The sequence below is a fragment of the Triticum dicoccoides genome, chromosome 6B (assembly GCF_002162155.2).
Source record: "Triticum dicoccoides isolate Atlit2015 ecotype Zavitan chromosome 6B, WEW_v2.0, whole genome shotgun sequence".
NCBI lineage: Eukaryota > Viridiplantae > Streptophyta > Magnoliopsida > Poales > Poaceae > Triticum > Triticum dicoccoides.
Window position 1 is genome coordinate 213,171,240 of NC_041391.1, and position 5,940 is coordinate 213,177,179.

Genomic DNA, 5,940 nt, shown 5'->3' on the forward strand with positions numbered 1-5,940 from the left:
TGAGCGTACTGTGTTAAAAAAATTACGAAGTGAGGACTCTGGGAGAGCAAATAATATATTGTTAAAATATAAGCCGCCCTTTATATTTTAGCTATCTAACCAATCCATTACTCTTATTACCAAAGAAGTTTGATATATTTTATCTTGCCCTTTGTCTTAATATGAGACACGTGCACTCACAATAGGTAGGTGTGTGTACTACTCCTTCAAAACGTCATTAGTTTAATGGGTCCCACCATTATTATTCTCCACTTTCCTATTCTATAGACTTCTTGACTTCTCCGTTCGTGTTTTCCCATCCATCTCCTCCGATCCCCTTTCTCTTTTCCTAAATCTTGCTTCTCACTCTAAAATTGCTGCTGCTGGATATCTCGCATCAGCTTTCTTTGCTGATTCACTTCATGGAGGTTTATCTTCCTCACCTGGAGCCACCCCCGCAGCTGGTTATGGCACATGTTCAGCATGGACGGCGGCTTGTCTTTGTCCTCCTACGCCTCTTCGGTCGCCTAAGCTTGTAAAGGGCGGCGGCGGCGTCCATGCAGTTTCTTTGGTCGCTGATTTCATCTCCTGCGGACCTGCAGCCCTCTTGCATCTAGCTTGAGTATGAGATTGCTGGCTACATTTTCTTTCACAAGTGCGCAAAGCAGACACATCGTTTCAATTTCTGCTCGAGGTAGCCCGGCACATCATCCTCATCCTTCACAGTGGTAACATTCTTCAAAGTTCGACCTGAAGGTCCCTATTTTTTCTTTTCCGACTCTGTAATTTATCCCCCTTTTCTTATCTTTTTCCTCTGGTTGTGCGGTTGAAACAATATAATGTAATCAACGAAATGACTTTTAGTGGTAAACATTTCATAATTTTTCTTTCTAATCTCGGAAAAACATATGTTTTTTTGTAAGTGCTCTATAACTGTTGAATAAGGTAGTACATAGTAGCTAGTAATAAGTTCATGAAAATTTAAAATTTACTTATATGTATGAGCAGACATACCAATCAAAATTAGTACTATATATTTTTTTTAGAGAAGGCTTGGGCCGAGCCTGAAGTAGGCTCGGACCTAACCCGGCTTTGAATTAACAAAGCCATCAACCGGCCAGGATTACACGAGCAGCATACAAACGACACAAAAACGAACAACAAGAAAAGCCCGAAAGATACAAGGGGGCACTCTGATCTTACAACACCTCGGAGAGCTAGTTACAGGAGATACTAAGAAAGAGCACAACTAGCATCAACCGATGACCGCAACCCTTAGGCGCCGAAGACACGGGAGGAACGCCGCTGGGACAATGAGTGGGCGGCATGAACATGGTTATGCTTTTGAAAAGCTTGGGGACAACACCTCCCTCCACTGCCAAAGAGGGCCACCACCCTCTCGTCTTGGCTCGAAAGACGCCGTACCGTCGGACATGGGAGACGCTCACCGAGAGCTAGAGAATGCCGCTTCCCAGATACAAAGCAAACACAAGTCATGACCTCCTTGACGAAGAGAGCACACCAAGCCGGCCACACCATCACGCGCCAAGAACGTCTGAAGGCTGCAGGAAAGCCGCCGAGCAACAACAGAGAGGTGGACAGCGGGATAGCGAGAGGCACTGCACCTGCTGCCGGCCAAAAACCCCACCTTCAGCAACCCTATGCCCGAATCCACACTCCCCAGGCAAGGCCCCCATGGAGGGAACGACACACATGGCGCCGCCGCTACCCAATCCGGCCGGATTTTGGGTTTTCACCCGGGAGAGGAAACGGAGGTGGGGAGAAGGAGACCACGACATCGCATCCAAGAAGGAAACGTCGCCCAAGGCCGACGTCGATGCCGGGCCGAACCAGCCGGCCAGGGGTTTCCCCCGGTCCCGATCTGCAACACCAGCCCCAAACTCCGCCGGATCCAGCGACCAGCCGCGGGAAAACAAGCGCAGAAGGGGAGGGAGCGAATTAGGGGCGGCAAACCTCCAGATCTGGCGAGGAAGAGGAGGCCTCCACGCTGTAGCCACCAGGCGCCGACGCCCCACCACCCCCGCAGTCAAGGACGCCGACCAGAGCCCTCCGCGAGCGCCGTTCAGGGCAAGAACGGCGACGCCACGCCGGCAGGGGCCGCCGCCCCTGGGATCCAGATCCTCCGATGCAGGAGCGACGAGGGCCTCGCCGCCACCGTCACTGGCGGCTGCGCGGGCTTGCCCGGCGACCACCTCAGGTGGCGACGAGGAGGGAGACGAGGGGTGGGGGAGGCGGCGCTCGGGAAACCTAGCCGCCGCCCGAGTCGCCCGGTCAGGCGATGCGGGGGCCGAGAGGGAGAGGACGTGTCGGACGGTCTTCCACTCAAATTAGTACTATATCGGTATATTAATTTATACTAATCCAAATTAGAACACGGAATGGAACTTTGTGTTTATCTTAAAAATAATACAAGGAAGTATGTACTTTTGACCTCACCGCTAGATTTGTTTCTTTTCACAACTCTTCATGGTTTCTTATCGGTAGGGCCTTTTGACATGTTTACAGTTTTGTTCGCAATCTTTATATGAATCATCCTCTTTGGTAATTATATCTGAACCTGCAGCTCAAATGTTCTGTACCTCCTTGTCAAATAGATTTTCCAGTTTTTTTGTCGGCTTTATCATGTAATAATAGTAGTATTAATATATACAGAAGAGGGAAAATAATTTGAATGAATACCTATCGAACAGATTTTTCTCTATAAGAACTTTTTGTTATTTCACGAAGCCTTTCTTTTCAAATCCTGTTTACATCTCTTACGTTTTGTCTCTTGTTTTATCTTCTGCGAAACAGTTTTTGGCTCTGCCTGTGTGGTTTGTGATGTCATAAATAAATACGCCGTAAAAACTATTAATGCATATACAGGGTGACAATGTTTTCAATTTGTTACCTTGTCATCAGGAGCTTAAGTTTTAACAATTGGTTTTCTGCTATTTCTGGAAGCAAACATTGACACATCTTTTTCATATTTTTGCTAGACTTCTGTCTCTATGTCGTCCATTGTTGTTTTTTCTTAGATGATTTAGAAGTTACCTTTCTGCACATATCCTTCTTCTCATCTTTTGTCGCAGTCTTGGAAGAGTGGTTGCCCGATAAAAGTAAAATTATTTTTTAATAGTTTAAAGAAAAATGTGCACACTTGTGACAGCTAAACCATTAATTAGTGGCAATACCTCATTATATGACTTCTGTGTAATAGAATTTGAAGAACCCTGTGTATCTTGCCTTTCCAGTATGCCCTATAAAGAACGTACTGACTTTATAAGTTCATAAACCATTTAAAATACTGAAATGTGCATGTGCATACCTCTTCAACTATTTCATTTGAATATTCCATCTCAAGTTTGTTGTCAACTTCAAAAGTGAAGCTCGCTTTAAAATATTCCATGCACTCTTAGATTCCTTTAATATGAAATAGCCAACTATAGCCCCACTATAGCTGATTTGAAGGACTGCTGCTATTTGGCATAGCCCGCTATTTGATACATTGGTTCATACCTAAGCACTGTTTATCTATATTCACCCTACTCTACAAGGTATCACTATCAGCAAATTCGAAATGGTAGTATAAAAACTTGGATTTTTCTCCATCCACTTCCTTCACTGTTGTATAAAAAAGAAACTGATTTTAAGATTGTTCTTCAATGGTCGGTATTTTTCATACTTCCAGACTTTGAAGGTCTTAGCTATGTAGATGGAGTCCTCTTTAATTTTTGCTTTAAATTTATTGACCAGTTTGCTCCCAATAGAAGCATGGATCACATTGCCCTACATAGAGAGAAAACATTAACAAACTTTGGTAAAGGAAAACTGAAGAGACATTATATATGTAATACTTGCACCTTATATATATATATAAATCAATCAGTGCTAATGAGTTCATTAGTCAATAAGTTAATTGTGTCCAAAAGTCTTAAAACTTTGATTGTCCATGTGTAGTCAATGCATTCAATGGTGTAGGTGCCATATTCTTTGAGGCCCTAAAAATATAAGAAAAAATGTTGATTAGTAAAGTAAGTAATATAATGCCATGCAAGCTTTATAAATACAAAAAATATTGTTGCAACTGCCTCCAGTGATTTTGTGACAACAAAAAAGATTGATGATTTTTTAGACTGGAATAGATATATGAAATCATAGTAGATTAATAAATACAATTTTATTAACAGCTGGTCTAAAATTTTTGTTTTAGATGAAGCTGCTGGCATTACGACAGGAACCCACTATCGAATTTGAGGTTGGTCAAATATGAAAACCATCTATATATGTTTCTCTATATTGCAGCAAGCAACCCCATTCGTTTCTGTTGTAGCTGTAGTATGGATCTAGTCTTCTAGAGTATATTATCTTTAACATGAATACACTGGAACCAACATCCATGGCATCAACTTTCGGTAGATGAATAAAAGTATGAACGTGCAAGTTGCAACCATTAAGATATGAACGTGCAACCATTAAGATAGGAACCCATACCCATAGAATTGCATTACTTAATGTAGAATACAATTCGTAGTTTCTTTTGTTTCTACATAACAAACCTTGTGAGGTAACATGTCTAATCTTTTAAGATTAGCACTGCCAACACTATAATTGAAGTATTATTGATCCCTTAAGAGGTCTGATCTATAATATGAAAACCACTGATGTACCATACATGTTACTCTATGTCGCAGCAGGAAATCCCACTTGTTTCTGTTATAGTTGTAGTATAATTCTAATTTATAGTATACTACCTTAACGTGAATACACTGGATGCACCATTCATGACATCAGCCTTCTCTAGATGAGTAAAAAGCATGAACGCTACACCATTAAGATAGGAACCCACACATATAGAATTGTACATAATCAACCTTCTGAGGTAACATGTGAAATCTTTTTAGATGAGCGTTGCTTGAGCATAATTGAACTATAATTGATCCATTAACATGCCTCATCTATTTTTTTGCAGATTGTACTTACTTGATATGGTCTGATTGCTCGACGGAGCTGGCTTGTGCCCGTTGGAGGAAGACAATTCCGAAGTGCCACTGGTTGTTGGAAGTGGACCTCGAAGTGTTGTTTGTTAGAGGAAGATAATGTAGAAATTGTACCCTAAAACCTAGAGGACAATGAACCTCTGAGGCTTTGCAGATTGTACTTACTTGATATGGTCTGATTGCTCGATGGAGCTTGCTTGTGCCCGCTAGAGGAAGACAATTCTGAAGTGCCACTGGTTTGGAAAAGTTGACCTCAAAGTGTTGTTCGCCGGAGGAAGATGATGTAGAAATTGTACCCAAAACCTAGAGAACAATGAACCTCTGACGTCGTGGAAGCATTGCATGGGGAGGTAGTCTAGGGATGGCTGAGTTTACCAAGTTTGCACGATGGAAAGAGAGATATTCTGTTTGCAGAGATTGAATCTTTGTACATTATTGATGATAGTTTGGATTTGTTTGGGGATATTGTACCTGCATGCTGCATGCGTTAGTTTTTTGGGAATTGTCTCATCGCTCATGGTATGGTACAATCTGTACGTGTGGGAGATGCAAAAAAACATGTACGTGTGGGATGGCCCAACTTGTATGCGTTTTTTTAACGTCGTATGTTTTTTTGTTGAACGTCCAACCTGGGATCGTGAAATCTGATCCCTCGTGGGGTGGCCTTGCCTGGGTTCGTGAAACTAAACGTGAAGTCCTTATCTCATGGTATGGTCCCACCTGGTTTATGAAGATCTAACGGTTGTACTTTGTTGACTGGGTATACACACACCGAATTAAAGGTCAGATATTTCTAATTATTGTGGGATTTTCTAAGCTAATTATCTTTATTTTGGTAACCCCATCAAGTACTTTTTAATATAAATAGATGTTAAGATTCATGGGGTTGTGCATTGTAAATGATATCATGTTTATTTCCTTTGAAATGTGGAGTATATGAATCTATTCCTATGAACCAATT

General features: G+C 42.0%; 1 long non-coding RNA gene across 1 annotated transcript; it reads left to right on the plus strand.

Annotated features, from left to right (window-relative positions):
- The first annotated feature begins 271 nt into the window (after positions 1-271).
- Positions 272-5,519, plus strand: LOC119326515. Its single transcript, XR_005158022.1, has 3 exons — positions 272-735; positions 4,193-4,237; positions 4,952-5,519. It is a non-coding gene; the product is annotated as an uncharacterized LOC119326515 (long non-coding RNA).
- The last annotated feature ends 421 nt before the right edge of the window (positions 5,520-5,940 follow it).